Source organism: Phyllobates terribilis, unplaced genomic scaffold, assembly GCF_046119375.1.
Source record: "Phyllobates terribilis strain yellow unplaced genomic scaffold, ASM4611937v1 Scaffold_7__3_contigs__length_470593459, whole genome shotgun sequence".
In the NCBI taxonomy this organism is placed as follows: Eukaryota; Metazoa; Chordata; class Amphibia; order Anura; family Dendrobatidae; genus Phyllobates; species Phyllobates terribilis.
In genome coordinates this window covers 144,369,097-144,387,932 of record NW_027362767.1, presented here as the reverse complement: position 1 = coordinate 144,387,932, position 18,836 = coordinate 144,369,097, and the positions used below count along the sequence as shown (strand labels likewise).

General features: G+C 40.8%; 1 protein-coding gene across 1 annotated transcript in view; it reads left to right on the top strand.

Annotated features, from left to right (window-relative positions):
• CDC42SE1 (CDC42 small effector 1) overlaps nt 1–18,836 on the top strand; it is a 76,926-nt gene that overhangs the window by 23,031 nt on the left and 35,059 nt on the right. The window lies entirely within an intron of this gene.

The window sequence follows — 18,836 nt, the reverse complement described above, 5'->3', positions numbered from 1 at the left end:
TCTATTAGTCCATCTATACTGACCTCCATCAGGTTGCAAATTAAAAATAATTTTTTTCTTCATTTATCTCTGAAAAAATATTTGGGCTTCTAGCAGCGTGTGGGACTTGTTCTATTAGTCCATCTATACTGACCTCCATCAGGTTGCAAATTAAAAATAATTTTTTTCTGCATCTAGCTCTGAAAAAATATTTGGGCTTCTAGCAGTGTGTGGGACTTGGTCTATTAGTCCATCTATACTGACCTCCATCAGGTTGCAAATTAAAAATAATTTTTTTCTGCATCTAGCTCTGAAAAAATATTTGGGCTTCTAGCGGTGTGTGGGACTTGGTCTATTAGTCCATCTATACTGACCTCCATCAGGTTGCAAATTAAAAATAATTTTTTTCTGCATCTAGCTCTGAAAAAATATTTGGGCTTCTAGCAGTGTGTGGGACTTGGTCTATTAGTCCATCTATACTGACCTCCATCAGGTTGCAAATTAAAAATAATTTTTTTCTGCATCTAGCTCTGAAAAAATATTTGGGCTTCTAGCAGTGTGTGGGACTTGGTCTATTAGTCCATCTATACTGACCTCCATCAGGTTGCAAATTAAAAATAATTTTTTTCTGCATCTAGCTCTGAAAAAATATTTGGGCTTCTAGCGGTGTGTGGGACTTGGTCTATTAGTCCATCTATACTGACCTCCATCAGGTTGCAAATTAAAAATAATTTTTTTCTGCATCTAGCTCTGAAAAAATATTTGGGCTTCTAGCAGTGTGTGGGACTTGGTCTATTAGTCCATCTATACTGACCTCCATCAGGTTGCAAATTAAAAATAATTTTTTTCTGCATCTAGCTCTGAAAAAATATTTGGGCTTCTAGCAGTGTGTGGGACTTGGTCTATTAGTCCATCTATACTGACCTCCATCAGGTTGCAAATTAAAAATAATTTTTTTCTTCATTTATCTCTGAAAAAATATTTGGGCTTCTAGCAGCGTGTGGGACTTGTTCTATTAGTCCATCTATACTGACCTCCATCAGGTTGCAAATTAAAAATATTTTTTTTCTGCATCTAGCTCTGAAAAAATATTTGGGCTTCTAGCAGTGTGTGGGACTTGGTCTATTAGTCCATCTATACTGACCTCCATCAGGTTGCAAATTAAAAATAATTTTTTTCTTCATTTATCTCTGAAAAAATATTTGGGCTTCTAGCAGCGTGTGGGACTTGTTCTATTAGTCCATCTATACTGACCTCCATCAGGTTGCAAATTAAAAATAATTTTTTTCTGCATCTAGCTCTGAAAAAATATTTGGGCTTCTAGCAGTGTGTGGGACTTGGTCTATTAGTCCATCTATACTGACCTCCATCAGGTTGCAAATTAAAAATAATTTTTTTCTGCATCTAGCCCAGCCAATAGTTTTGGCCTAATACCACAGTTTGGCCACTCAGCTCTGCTCGGTTACCATCCATTGTTTTTTTGTGCAAACAACTCCAGAGTTGTGAATTAGTTAACCACCAAAATGAGTGGAAAAAGGCCTGCTGCTGGTGGAAAGGGGAATAGGCGTGTTGGGAAGGGGAAAAAAGGTTGTGTCCGTGGGGTAGGTGCAGAAGAAAGACCATCTTCCAGCCAAACTAAAATGTCTACTTCTTTTAGCGGACAATGTGATAAGATCCCTTTCTTACGGCCACGCCAATCGCTACAAATTCCAGATGAGGCACAAAAACAGCAGGTGCTTCAACGGATATCAAGTGCTCCTTTAAGTGGGCTCTCCTCCACATCAACTTCAACATCACAAATACTCCAGTCCTCAAAGGTGTCACCCAAATCGCACTTGCTTCCTCACAGCTCCCAAATCTCCAGCTGCCCGTCTGAGTATGAGGTAGAACAGATGGTTGAGTCTGCAGAGCTGTTTACTCATACTATAGCCTGGGAATCAGAGGTCGACTCCAGCGCTTCTGTGAATCCAGACGAGGAAATGATCTGCACTGATGCCCAGAATCTTTATGAGTCGGATCCAGGACCAGACGCAGAAGGTTCTGACCATAATGTAGACCCTCATTCCCAAACTGTAACTCCTGTTGGTGGAGACAATGAGGAAGACGATGATAAGACTCAAATACCTGATTGGAGCGACAACTTTAGTTTTTTGTCAGGGCAGGAACAGGTTGGCTCTGAGGACGACGGGTGTGATAACGCACAGGGTGATGATGATGAGGTCGGAGATCCCACTTACTGTCAACCCACAGTCAGCCAAGAGATGAGGTCAGCAGAGGAGGTGGAGGAAGATGCTAGTGACGACGAGGTCAGGTTGCGCCTTCCTGGACAGAGACGTAGTACTGGAAGCACGTCAACAACTGCATCCTCAAACACAACTCTGCCTCTCACCACAAGTCGTGGTGGCTCTTCAGGTCGCATGGGTGCTAAGCCTTGCATAGCCTGGGCATTTTTTCAGATCGATAAAGATGACCCAACTCGTGTTATCTGTAACATTTGTCAGCAAAAGCTAAGTAGAGGCCAAAAAATACATAGTTTGAGTACTTCATGCATGAACCGGCACATGGACATGAAGCATAAGTTGCAGTGGGAAGCTCAGTGTGCTACAATGCGGCCTAGCCGGCCGGGCCAATCACCGTCTGCCATATCTTGTGCATCCGCGGCCTCTTCATCCTCTGTGACTGGGGGACAGCAGTCACACCTGTTTTGGGGCGCAGACCTGCCACCTCTTTACCCGCAACAGCCAGCGTGATTGGCAGGTCATCATTTTCTTTGGAGGTGGTAACACCAGCTGGTGTTGAGCGCTGTCCGACATCGATAGCACCACCTTTGGATCAAGGCAACCTAACATGTCCGCCTGCATCTTCCTCACAGACCGGCAGTTTGCCGGGGACACCCTTATCAACCCCGTCTAAGCACAATAGCCAGCCCTCGGTCCCTCAGATGTGGACAAGTAAAAGACCATTTCCTCCTAGCCATGAGAAAGCTAAGAGGTTGAATTTCACCATCTGCAAGCTCTTGGCTACATAAATGCTGCCTTTCCGCCTGGTGGACACAGAGGATTTTCGAGACCTTATGTCCGTCGCAGTGCCCCAGTACCAGATGCCCAGTCGGCACTACTTCTCAAAGAAAGGTGTGCCTGCGCTCCACCAGCATGTCGCACACAACATCACCGCTTCTTTGAGAAACTCTGTGTGTGACAGGGTGCATTTCACCACAGACACTTGGACGAGTAGGCATGGACAGGGGCGTTACATGTCACTGACTGGGCACTGGGTAACTATGGTGACAGCAGGACAAGGGGCTGCTGTCCAAGTCTTGCCGTCCCCACGAGTTGTGCGTCAATCCTCTTTATGTCAAAGTTCCTCCACTGCTTCTGCCTCCTCAACCTCCTCTCGGTCTTCCACCTGCACCCAAAGCCTGTCTGGTCATGCCACAAGCTTTCTAACTGCGCAGAAGGGATCCTGCACACCTCCTTACTATGCTGGCAGTAGGGCTCAACGTCATCAGGCGGTTTTTACATTGAAATGTCTGGGAAATGTGAGTCACACAGCTGAGGAGTTGTGGTCAGCTCTGGAGAACCAATTTCATGAATGGTTGTCTCCACTGGACCTGAAACCAGGGAAGGCCGTGTGCGACAATGCTGCAAACCTGGGTGCGGCCCTTCGCCGGGGCAATGTCACACACGTGCCTTGTATGGCTCACGTGTTGAACCTGGTTGTCCAGCAATTTTTAGCCCACTATCCCAGACTAGATGGCCTTCTGCAGAGGGCACGGTCGCTGTGTGCTCACTTCCGCCGTTCGCATCCCGCAGCTCAGCGACTTACATCTCTACAGAAGTCGTTGGGCCTGCCACTTCACCGGCTAAAATGCGATGTGCCTACCCGGTGGAATTCAACTCTGCACATGTTGCAGCGACTGTGGCAGCACCGACAAGCCCTGGTGCAATACGTTCTGACGTATAGCCTGGGCCAACGAGATTCAGAGGTGGGGCAAATCACGCTGGAGGAGTGGTCTCAGATCAGGAACCTATGCACCCTTCTGCACAGTTTTGAAATGGCGACGAAGATGTTTAGTGCTGACGATGCCATTATCAGCTTGACTATTCTGGTGATTTACATGCTGGAGCACATGTTAAACAGAATTCGGAGTCAGGTGGTGGCACAAGAGGAGGTGGAGGAAGTAGAGGAGGAGGAGTTGTATGCGGAAGGGCTAACATCTGCAAGGTCCAGACGGTCGGCAGCACCAAGGCGGCAGGCATGTGAGGGTGGGGGAGATGGTTTTACCAGGGCGCATGGTAGCAGCCAAACTAGTGAGGAAGGTGCAGGAGCCCAGGAAGAAGTGGAGGACGAACTGATGGAAGACTCATCAGATGAGGGAGACCTTGATCACATTTCTGTTGTGCGAGGTTGGGGGGAGAGGACAGAGGAAGGAAGCATGATTGTTACCTCGCCACCAACACAACAGGGACTTGGTGCTCCTGGATGCGCAACACACATGAGTGCCTTCTTGCTGCACTACCTGCAACATGACCCTCGAATTGTGAGAATTAGAAATAATCCTGACTACTGGGTTGCCACACTGTTAGATCCCCGGTACAAAAGTAAATTTGCAGAAATTATTCCTGCCATAGAAAGGGATGCACGCATGCAGGAGTATCAGCAGAGACTGTTGCAGAATCTTACATGTGCTTTTCCACAAAATACCAGTGGTGCACGTAGTGAATCTCACAGTTCCAACTTGCCAACCGTGGGACCGTCAAGTGTTCAGCACTCAAACCGTAACAGAACCACAGTATCTGCTGGTAACATCAATTTTGCGGAATCATTTCACCACTTTTTTAGCCCATCCTTTGCAAGGCCACAGGAGACAAGAAGTCTGACACATAGTCAACGCCTAGAGACGATGGTACAGGAGTATCTCCAAGTAAACATTGAAGCCACGACTGTGTCACTGGACCCTTGCTCTTTTTGGGCTTCCAATCTGGATAAATGGCCGGAGCTAGCCACTTACGCCTTGGAGATCTTGTCATGCCCCGCAGCCAGCGTTCTGTCTGAACGTGTGTTCAGCGCTGCTGGTGGTGTGCTGACAGATAAGCGCACGCGGCTCTCCACTGACAATGTAGACAGACTCACGTTCATAAAGATGAACAAATCATGGATCCGAAACGACTTTTCTACCCCTGTGTCATCCTGGGGAGAGTAAAAGCTTGATGATTGGTTAAAATCACCCTACCAACCGTTTTAAGCTTTCAAATTACTAATCATGTTTATCTGTATCTTGACTGGAAAATAATTTGGGCTTTGTAGCAGTGTGCAGCACTGATCCTATTAGGCCATCTATAATAAGCTTCACCAGATTTAAAATTAAAAATAATTTTTAGCTGCATCTAGCCCGGAAAATAATTTTGGGGCTCCGAGATGCGCAAGACACATAAGTGCCTTCTTGCTGCACTACCTTCAGCATGACCCTCATATTGTCAGAATTCGAAGTAATCATGACTACTGGGTTGCCACACTCTTAGATCCCCCAAACTTTTCGATCAACCTTTTCATTTTAATAAAGACCAAAAAAATGGTCATTTTTGAAATTATAAGCATTAGCAGGTTGTTAGAAACTGAAATCAAACAGTTTTCAACTCAAAACTTTATTCTACGTGATGTTACATTTTCACATAGGACCCCTTGTTCGAAAGGAGCTTCTGAACTCTCTCGTCCATTGAATTTGTCAGGTTTTGGATGGTTTCTGCTTCAATTGTTTTGCATGAGGACAGAATACCCTCCCAGAGCTGTTGCTTAGATGTGAACTGCCTCCCGCCATCATAGACACTCCTTTTAATGATGCTCCAAAGGTTCTGAATGGGGTAGAGGTCAGGGGAGCATGGGGGTCACACCATAAGTTTGTCCCCTTTTATGCCCATATCAGCCAGAGATGCAGATGTTTTATGTGCAGCATGAGATGGTGCATTATCATGCAGAAAAATGATCTTGCTGTGAAATACACGGTTCTTCTTCTTGAACCATGGCAGGAAGTGCTGTTTGAGAAAATCCACATACATTATGGAGTTCATCTTTAGCGCCTTCAGGGATCCTAAAGGGGCCGACAATCTCTCTCCCCATGATTCCAGCCCAAAACATTACTCCACCTCCTCCTTGTTGGCGCTGTAGCCGTGTTTGCGTGGGGTGTCCATCAACCAGCCATCCTCCACTCCATTCATCTGGACCATCGAGCGCTGCACGGCACTCATCCGTGAACAAAACAGTTTTGAAATCAGTCTTCATGTAATGTTTGGCCCACTGGAGCCGTTTCTGCTTGTGTGAAGTGGATAGAGGAGGTCGACAGGATGGCGTATGCACAGCTGCAAACCTCTGAAGGACCCTGTATCTTGTTGTTCGGGGGACGTTGGAGGCACAAGCAGCTTCAAAAACTTGTCTGCTGCTATGACAAGGCTTTTTTGCCGCTGCTCTTTCAACCTGACGTAATTGCCTGTAGGAAAGAGTCCTCAATTTGCCCTTATCAGCACGCACACGTGTGTACTGTGAATCAGCTACATACTTCTTGATTGCCAAGACACTTCATCCTGATCATCGCACAATGTTGATTGTAGTCATGCCTTGACCTAAACACTCCACAATTTGTTGCTTCTCAGCAGCCGACACATCCTTTTTCTTTCCCATTTTGGCAGAAAATGTAGGCTGCTTAATAATGTGAGAGAGCCTTCTTAAGTAGTCTTGCCTTTCATTGGACACACCTGCCAAACTAATTAGCACAGGTGTCTGCAATTGCTTACAGTGATATAAAGAGCCCTGACACACATCACCATCAATGAGTTTAACTGACAAACAAACAAATTCTTCCCTTATCACTCCTAAACACTTTTTGCATAATAATTTGGAACGCGGTGTACATGTGCTTTTCCACAAAACACCAGTGGTTCACGTAGTGAATCTTACAGTTCTAACTTGCCAACCGTGGTCTGTATGGAATTGTTCAATAAAGGGCCCAAAATTAAGATAACATAGATGGGAGAGGTCTTTATGAATAGGAATTCCTAAGTATTTGATACCCTGTGAGGGCCAGGCAAAGGGAAAGTTGGACTGGATGGAATCCTATATGGATTTGGGGAGGGAGACATCGAGGGCCTCAGACTTCGCTGCATTGATTTTAAAATTTTACCATGTAACAAAGTGATCTATTTCAGCCATAACAGCAGGGATGGATATATGTGATTGAGTGATATATACTAGGACATCATCAGCAAATAGAGAGCACTTGTACTCGGTGCCTCCCACCTCAGTCCACCTAATATTGGGGTTATGGCGAATTGATGAGAGCAGGTGCTCCGTCACTAGGATGTATAAGAGAGGGGACAGAGGACATCCCTGCCTTGTCCCATTGGTGATTGTGAAAGGTGATGAAAATGTTCTGACGCACCCCCTGGGCCTTGGGACACCCGGAGCCGGACCCTTTTTGGTGGATGCTGGTGGTTGTAGTCTTCGTGGCGGCGATCCGGTTCCGTGGCTCAGGGCGGTCAAACCAGTGGCGGAACTATTTATGTGGTTTTGATGTTTAAATGTCCAACTACGCCACCCGTGGATTGCGGTCAGAGTGAACCGCCGCTAGAGGGCAGACCGCTAAGGCTGGTGTTGTGGGTGCAGCAGAGCGTAGCATAACTCCCCACGGGAGGAGTATAGCCTCAGGGCAGTGTATGCGGAGGATGGGGGTGATGGTGCAGGGCAGCAGCAGTAACGACACGGAGTCAGTGATGCAGTTCAGGGCCTTTACTCACAGTTCTTATTAGACAGACCACGTCTGCAGGTAACGGCTGCCCACGTCGTACTGTGCTCACCAGGTGAGGGGCTCAGACAACTCCCAGATAACTTTGGAGCGCTTCACAGGACCCCCTTTGTGTGTCCTTTGTCTGGCCTTTCTTACCAACACTTCTGTCCGGCTGCCTCGGGCCTCCTCTTGGTAAACTTGGCGCCAGTTTCCCTGACCCTATGTGGTGCCTTCCTAGCGGGTGGAGCAAGGGGCTGCGCCACATAAAATGTCAGAGCCTCCGGTTTCTAGCTGAGGGTCGTTTCCTGCCTCCACTAGTTCGGGGACCGGTCTCCCCCTTTGGCCTGACCCCTCCACGCAGGTGGATTCGGGCGTGCGGTGGCGACTCGCCCGTCCGCACCCCTGCGATCCCTTCATTCCTCGTTCCTGGAGCCTTCTCCGCTCCTCTTCCTTCCTTCTCCCTCTTGCAGGCCTGGGCCTCTGTTACTAGGCCCGCCTCCGGAGCAGAGCTCATGCAGAGCCCCTGCTCCCTGCCACTTCTGCTCAGACTTCTCTGCACTGAACTAAGATGGTGCCCACCTTTTATACTCCCTTCTCAATGCACCCAGGAACTGCTTCCTCCCTGCTCCTGCACTGCAGGGTTCCCCTTCCTCAGTGTTCCCTCCCCCCACTCCAGCCAGGGACAGGGACTGTCGTGCCCATCTCAGGGGCATATTGGTCGCCCTGCCCCACGGCAATGTGGTGTAATGCATGCAGGTGTCGGGTCCTGATCCACACTCCATCCTTATCTGAGAGTGAGATATCACACCTCTGGGTGAGGTGCAATACGTCTGTAGCAACCGAGCCCTCGGTGCTACAGTTCCATTTATCTTCAGCCTAGGTGACGTATTGTGATACAGGGCCGTGATTTTGGCTATAAAAGGGTCCCCTAGACCCCTACCCCAAGCTTTTTAAGAGAATCATATATGGCGTGCCAGGAGACTCTATGGAATGCTTTCTCAGCATCCAACGAGAGTATCTACTTACAAATTTTTAACTGCATCTAGCCCAGGAAATACTTTGTGCCTAGTAGCAGTGTCTGCTAGTCAGCGGATTATCCCGGCTGTTAAGCAAGCTACACCACCTGTAGTTTGGACACTTAATTTTTTCAAAGGAAATGCTTCGGGACCACGGGATACTTAGTGAAGAGCATCAGGAGGCACCCCAAGGCATAGGGGCTGGGACTGGCACTAGGATGCTTTGCGGTGGACAGCCGAGCTCGATCCTTATAAAAGCTTTTTAACTGCAGCAGCTTTAGTGGACGCTACTGGAGCTGGAATTTCGCGGCTGCTGGCATGAGACTTGCCCTCCAATAGATCCTTGTAAATGGATTTAAAGTGTATTCATTCAAATTAGAGGGAAAATTTAAATTAAAAAGCTTAGAGCTGCCTCCACCACAGGGGGGCTCTCTCGACCCACCAGCGGACAGGCACCAGTATTGGGAGAGGGGGGCTGGCCGTCAGGGTTCACCGCGGCTCTGGCACAAACCCGGCGACACGGAGGTGGCACGGGCAGGAGCGGACTGGCCGTCTCGGCTTCTCACTTTTTGGATTTTAGAAGGGCATGACATGCCTATATCTGTGTCTCCCCCTCCTTTTACTCCTCCACCTCTTTTCTTTTCGCATGACTATATGTACTTGTCACTTTTCCATGTGTTAGTTGTGTCTTCTGAGCAGTTTGTCAGCTTTTGGACACCTTTGAAGGTGTTTTCTATGTGTTTCTATGTGTTTTTGTTTGCCTGCCATTGGTTTTAACGGTGTTCGAAGGTGTTCGACGAACCGAACCGAACTCGAACACTACGGGGGTGGCTCAACACTAGTCACAACCCAGGACTGTCCTATAATCAGCACAGTGATGTCACAACCCAGGACTGTCCTATAATCAGCACAGTGATGTCACAACCCAGGACTGTCCTATAATCAGCACAGTGATGTCACAACCCAGGACTGTCCTATCATAAGTATGGCCGTCTTTGACAAGGGATGTGAGGTCTTGTGATGGAGGTTTCTTATAGATGCTGTAAAGTATATTGTGGACAGATAAAGCTGCCATTTCCTGCCTCCCTCCATGTGACTTTGAAGAAGTTCCTTTCGGCCTTGCAGTGAAACAAGCCTATTGTCACTTCTGGTCGGGGAATGGTGGCTGCTGTTCAACAACCATGAATGCACAAAAGACACAATTGTGTGCAGCAGTCAGCTCCCGCTCTGCCCCTGCTCGTAAGGAAGCTGGCAGGATGCGCTTCTACCCGAAAACCAGGTCATGTTTGTGGTCAAAGCAACGTTTATTCACCGCCCTCAATGTGAAGTCTTATAAAAACCAATTACAAGACCAAGACCTGTCCTGATGACTTAGGGCAGAATCCCTCTCACAACCCAAACACTAATGAGAATCCCAATATCCTATTCCTAGTGTGTGACATACAGAGGGGTCCAGAAAGTGGAGATACAAGGAGCTGTTTGGTGGTGTCCGCAGATTTCCCAGCTGCTTTAGCTGTTCTCGGCCATTGAAGGGACACACTAGTCACCAGCTAGTAACAGAATTAGTTTGATTTTATTTTTACCATTCTGCAGAATGTTCCACAGGGGTTGACACTGGATTTCCCAGACCCCCGAATTTACCGTCTGAAAGGTAAAAATCACTCAATTGCCACTTACGGAGGACATCATAATAGTGTAAGGAGAGCGTCAGCTCAAAAACCTTCAAAACTGTCAGATCCAAAGGTCACTGTTAATAAAATGCAATAAAACACCAGCTCAATCTGGTAATATAATAATATAATATATCTATAGAGATACTCTCCATGTACAAGTATATCACATCCATAATACCTCTCCCTATGTACAAAACAACTACTATAATACTGCCCCTATGTACAAGAATGTAACTACTATAATACTGCCCCCTATATAAAAGAATATAACTACTATAATACTGCCCCCTATGTACAAGACTATACTATAATACTGCCCCCTATGTACAAGAATATAACTACTATAATACTGCCCCCTATGTACAAGAATATAACTACTATAATACTGCTCCTATGAACAAGAATATAACTACTATAATACAGCCCCTATGTACAAGAATATAACTACTACAATACTGCCCCCTATGTACAAGAATATAACTACTATAATACTGCTCCAATGTACAAGAATATAACTACTATAATACAGCCCCTATGTACAAGAATATAACTACTACAATACTGCCCCCTATGTACAAGAATATAACTACTATAATACTGCTCCTATGTACAAGAATAAAACTACTATAATACTGTCCCTATGTAGAAGAATATAACTACTATAATACTGCTCCTATGTAGAAGAATATAACTACTATAATACTGCTCCCTATATACAAGAATATAACTACTATAATACTGCCCCCTATGTACAAGAATATAACTATAATACTGCTCAATATGTACAAGAATATAACTACTATAATACTGCCCCCTATGTACAAGAATATAACTACTATAATACTGCCCCTATGTACAAGAATATAACTATAATACTGCTCAATATTTACAAGAATATAACTACTATAATACTGCTCCTATGTATAAGAATATAACAACTGTAATACTGACCCCTATGTACAAGAATATAACTACTATAATACTGCCCCTATGTACAAGAATATAACTACTATAATACTGCTGCTATGTACAAGAATATAACTACTATAGTACTGCTCCTATGTACAAGAATATAACTACTATAATTCTGCTGCTATGTACAAGAATATAACTACTATAATACTGCCCCTATGTACAAGAATATAACTACTATAATACTGCCCCCTATGTACAAGAATATAACTACTATAATACTGCCCCTATATACAAAAATATAACTACTATAATACTGCCCCTATGTACAAGAATATAACTACTATAATACTGCCCCCTATGTACAAGGATATAACTACTATAATACTGCCCCCTATGTACAAGAATATAACTACTATAATACTGCTCCCTATGAACAAGAATATAACTACTATAATACTGCCCCCTATGTACAAGAATATAAATACTATAATACTGCTCCCTATATACTAGAATATAACTACTATAATACTGCCCCCTATGTACAAGGATATAACTACTATAATACTGCCCCTATGTACAAGAATATAACTACTATAATACTGCTCCTATGTACAAGAATATAACTACTATAATACTGACCCTATGTACAAGAATATAACTACTATAATACTGCCCCCTATGTACAAGAATATAACTACTATAATACTGCTCCCTATATACAAGAATATAACTACTATAATACTGCTCCTATGTACAAGAATATAACTACTATAATACTGTCCCTATGTAGAAGAATATAACTACTATAATACTGCCCCTATGTAGAAGAATATAACTACTATAATACTGCTCCCTATATACAAGAATATAACTACTATAATACTGCCCCCTATGTACAAGAATATAACTACTATAATACTGCCCCCTATGTACAAGAATATAACTATAATACTGCTCAATATGTACAAGAATATAACTACTATAATACTGCCCCCTATGTACAAGAATATAACTACTATAATACTGCCCCTATGTACAAGAATATAACTATAATACTGCTCAATATTTACAAGAATATAACTACTATAATACTGCTCCTATGTATAAGAATATAACAATTATAATACTGACCCCTATGTACAAGAATATAACTACTATAATACTGCCCCTATGTACAAGAATATAACTACTATAATACTGCTGCTATGTACAAGAATATAACTACTATAGTACTGCTCCTATGTACAAGAATATAACTACTATAATACTGCTGCTATGTACAAGAATATAACTACTATAATACTGCCCCTATGTACAAGAATATAACTACTATAATACTGCCCCCCTATGTACAAGAATATAACTACTATAATACTGCCCCTATATACAAGAATATAACTACTATAATACTGCCCCTATGTACAAGAATATAACTACTATAATACTGCCCCCTATGTACAAGGATATAACTACTATAATACTGCCCCCTATGTACAAGAATATAACTACTATAATACTGCTCCCTATGTACAAGAATATAACTACTATAATACTGCCCCCTATGTACAAGAATATAACTACTATAATACTGCTCCCTATATACAAGAATATAACTACTATAATACTGCTCCTATGTACAAGAATATAACTACTATAATACTGTCCCTATGTAGAAGAATATAACTACTATAATACTGCCCCTATGTAGAAGAATATAACTACTATAATACTGCTCCCTATATACAAGAATATAACTACTATAATACTGCCCCCTATGTACAAGAATATAACTACTATAATACTGCCCCCTATGTACAAGAATATAACTACTATAATACTGCTGCTATGTACAAGAATATAACTACTATAGTACTGCTCCTATGTACAAGAATATAACTACTATAATACTGCTGCTATGTACAAGAATATAACTACTATAATACTGCCCCTATGTACAAGAATATAACTACTATAATACTGCCCCCCTATGTACAAGAATATAACTACTATAATACTGCCCCTATATACAAGAATATAACTACTATAATACTGCCCCTATGTACAAGAATATAACTACTATAATACTGCCCCCTATGTACAAGGATATAACTACTATAATACTGCCCCCTATGTACAAGAATATAACTACTATAATACTGACCCTATGTACAAGAATATAACTACTATAATACTGCCCCCTATGTACAAGAATATAACTACTATAATACTGCTCCCTATATACAAGAATATAACTACTATAATACTGCTCCTATGTACAAGAATATAACTACTATAATACTGTCCCTATGTAGAAGAATATAACTACTATAATACTGCCCCTATGTAGAAGAATATAACTACTATAATACTGCTCCCTATATACAAGAATATAACTACTATAATACTGCCCCCTATGTACAAGAATATAACTACTATAATACTGCCCCCTATGTACAAGAATATAACTATAATACTGCTCAATATGTACAAGAATATAACTACTATAATACTGCCCCCTATGTACAAGAATATAACTACTATAATACTGCCCCTATGTACAAGAATATAACTATAATACTGCTCAATATTTACAAGAACATAACTACTATAATACTGCTCCTATGTATAAGAATATAACAATTATAATACTGACCCCTATGTACAAGAATATAACTACTATAATACTGCCCCTATGTACAAGAATATAACTACTATAATACTGCTGCTATGTACAAGAATATAACTACTATAGTACTGCTCCTATGTACAAGAATATAACTACTATAATACTGCTGCTATGTACAAGAATATAACTACTATAATACTGCCCCTATGTACAAGAATATAACTACTATAATACTGCCCCCCTATGTACAAGAATATAACTACTATAATACTGCCCCTATATACAAGAATATAACTACTATAATACTGCCCCTATGTACAAGAATATAACTACTATAATACTGCCCCCTATGTACAAGGATATAACTACTATAATACTGCCCCCTATGTACAAGAATATAACTACTATAATACTGCTCCCTATGAACAAGAATATAACTACTATAATACTGCCCCCTATGTACAAGAATATAAATACTATAATACTGCTCCCTATATACTAGAATATAACTACTATAATACTGCCCCCTATGTACAAGAATATAACTACTATAATACTGCCCCTATGTACAAGAATATAACTACTATAATACTGCTCCTATGTACAAGAATATAACTACTATAATACTGACCCTATGTACAAGAATATAACTACTATAATACTGCCCCTATGTACAAGAATATAACTACTATAATACTGCTCCCTATATACAAGAATATAACTACTATAATACTGCTCCCTATGTACAAGAATATAACTACTATAATACTGCCCCCTATGTACAAGAATATAACTACTATAATACTACCCCCTATGTACAAGAATATAACTACTATAATACTGCTCCCTATGTACAAGAATATAACTACTATAATACTGCCCCCTATGTACAAGAATATAACTACTATAATACTGCTCCTATGTACAAGAATATAACTACTATAATACTGCCCCCCATGTACAAGAATATAACTACTATAATACTGCCCCCTATGTACAAGAATATAACTATTATAATACTGCCCCCTATGTACAAGAATATAACTAATATAATACTGCTCCCTATGTACAAGAATATAACTACTATAATACTACCCCCTATGTACAAGAATATAACTACTATAATACTGCTCCCTATGTACAAGAATATAACTACTATAATACTGCCCCCTATGTACAAGAATATAACTACTATAATACTGCCCCCTATGTACAAGAATATAACTACTATAATACTACCCCTATGTACAAGAATATAACTACTATAATACTGCTCCCTATGTACAAGAATATAACTACTATAATACTGCCCCCTATGTACAAGAATATAACTACTATAATACTGCTCCCTATATACAAGAATATAACTACTATAATACTGCTCCCTATGTACAAGAATATAACTACTATAATACTGCCCCCTATGTACAAGAATATAACTACTATAATACTACCCCCTATGTACAAGAATATAACTACTATAATACTGCTCCCTATGTACAAGAATATAACTACTATAATACTGCCCCCTATGTACAAGAATATAACTACTATAATACTGCTCCTATGTACAAGAATATAACTACTATAATACTGCTCCCTATGTACAAGAATATATCTACTATAATACTGCTCCCTATGTACAAGAATATAACTACTATAATACTGCCCCCCATGTACAAGAATATAACTACTATAATACTGCCCCCTATGTACAAGAATATAACTATTATAATACTGCCCCCTATGTACAAGAATATAACTACTATAATACTGCTCCCTATGTACAAGAATATAACTACTATAATACTACCCCCTATGTACAAGAATATAACTACTATAATACTGCTCCCTATGTACAAGAATATAACTACTATAATACTGCCCCCTATGTACAAGAATATAACTACTATAATACTGCCTCCTATGTACAAGAATATAAATACTACTACAACTGGATAGAAAAACAAGGATTCCAGCAGCAGGCAGATCTGAGAAATTCCAAAGTTTATTGAAGCATACAGTTGTGCTCAAAAGTTTACATACCCCGGGAGAATTTTTCCTTTCTTGGCCTTGTTTCAGAGAATATGAATGATAACAAAAACCTTTTTCTCCACTCGTGGTTATTGGTTGGGTGAAGCCATTTATTGTCAAACTACTGTGATTTCTCTTTTTATATCTTAATGACAATCAAAAACATCCAAATGACCCTGATCAAAAGTTCACATACTCCAGTTCTTAATACCGTGTATTGCTCCCTCTAACATCAATGACAGCTTGAAGTCTTTTGTGGTAGTTGTGGATGAGGTTCTTCATTTTCTCAGATGGTAAAGCTGCCTATTCTTCTTGGCAAAAAGCCTCCAGCTCCTGTAAATTCCTGGGCTGTTTAGCATGAACTGCGCGCTTGAGATCTCCCCAGAGTGGCTCAATGATATTGAGGTCAGGAGACTGAGATGGCCACTCCAGAACTTTGACTTTGTTCTGCTGTACCCAATGACAGTTCGACTTGGCATTGTATTTTGGATCATTGTCATGTTGGAACGTCCAAGTACGTCCCATGCGCAGCTTCCAGGCTGATGAGTGCAAAATTGCCTCCAGTATTTGCTGATAATGTGCTGCATTCATCTTTCCTTCAACTTTCACCAAGTTTCCTGTGCCTTTGTAGCTCACACATCCCCAAAACATCAGCGATCCACCTCTGTGCTTTACTGTAGGAATGGTGTTCCTTTCATCATAGACCTTGTTGACCTCTCTTCAAATGTAATGTTTATGGTTGTGGCCACAAAGTTCAATTTTTGTCTCATCACTCCAAATTACCTTATTTCAGAAGTATTGAGGCTTGTCTCTGTGCTGTTTGGCGTATTGTAGGCGAGATACTTTGTGGCATTTGTGCAGTAATGGCTTTCTTCTGGTGACTCGACCATGCAGCCCATTTTTCTTAAAGTGCCTCCTTATTGTGCATCTTGAAACAGCCACTTCACTAGTTTTCAGAGAGTCCTGAATTTCAGCTGATGTTCAACAACCATGAATGCACAAAAGACACAATTGCTCCTATGTACAAGAATATAACTACTATAATACTGCCCCCTATGTACAAGAATATAACTACTATAATACTGCCCCCTATGTATAAGAATATAACTACTATAATACTGCTCTCTATGTACAAGAATATAACTACTATAATACTGCTCCTATGTACTGGAATATAACTACTATAATACTGCTCCTATGTACAAGAATATAACTACTATAATACTGCTCCTATGTACTGGAATATAACTACTATAATACTGCTCCTATGTACAAGACTATAACTACTATAATACTGCCCCTATGTACAAGAATATAACTACTATAATACTGCCCCTATGTACTGGAATATAACTACTATAATACTGCTCCTATATACAAGAATATGCGGTAACTACTATAATACTGCACCCTATGTACAAGAATATAACTATTATAATACTGCCCCTATGTACAGGAATATAACTACTATAATACTGCCCCCTATGTACAAGAATATAGCTACTATAATACTGCTTTCTATGTACAAGAATATAGCTACTATAATACTGCCCCTATGGACAGGAATATAACTACTATAATACTGCTCCTATGTACAAGAATATAACTACTATAATACTGCCACCTATGTACAAGAATATAACTACTATAATACTGCTCCTATGTATAAGAATATAACTACTATAATACTGCTCCCTATGTACAAGAATACAACTACTATAATACTGCCCCCTATGTACAAGAATATAACTACTATAATACTGTCCCTATGTACAAGAATATAACTACTATAATACTGCTCGTATGTACAAGAATATAACTACTATCATACTGCCCCTATGTACAAGAATATAACTACTATAATACTGCTCCTATGTACAAGAATATAACTACTATAATACTGCCCCCTATGTACAAGAATATAACTACTATAATACTGCCCCCTATGTACAAGAATATAATTACTATAATACTGCCCCTATGTACAAGAATATAACTACTATAATACTGCTCCTATGTACAAGAATATAACTACTATAATACTGCCCCCTATATACAAGAATATAACTACTATAATACTGCTCCTATGTACAAGAATATAACTACTATAATACTGCCCCCTATGTACAAGAATATAACTACTATAATACTGCCCCCTATGTACAAGAATATAACTACTGTAATACTGCTCCTATGTACAAGAATATAACTACTATAATACTGCCCCCTATTAAACAAGAATATAACTACTATAATACTGCCCCTATGTACAAGAATATAACTACTATAATACTGCCCCTATATACAAGAATATAACTACTATAATACTGCCCCCTATGTACAAGAATATAACTACTATAATACTGCCCCCTATGTACAAGAATATAACTACTATAATACTGCCCCTATGTACAAGAATATAACTACTATAATACTGCCCCCTATGTGCAAGAATATAACTACTATAATACTGCCCCTATGTACAAGAATATAACGACTATAATACTGCCCCCTATGTACAGGAATATAACTACTATAATACTGCCCCTATGTACAAGAATATAACTACTATAATACTGCCCCTATGTACAAGAATATAACTATTATAATACTGCCCCTATGTACAAGAATATAACTACTATAATACTGCTCCTATGTACAAGAATATAACTACTATAATACTGCCCCCTATTAAACAAGAATATAACTACTATAATACTGCCCCTATGTACAAGAATATAACTACTATAATACTGCCCCTATATACAAGAATATAACTACTATAATACTGCCCCCTATGTACAAGAATATAACTA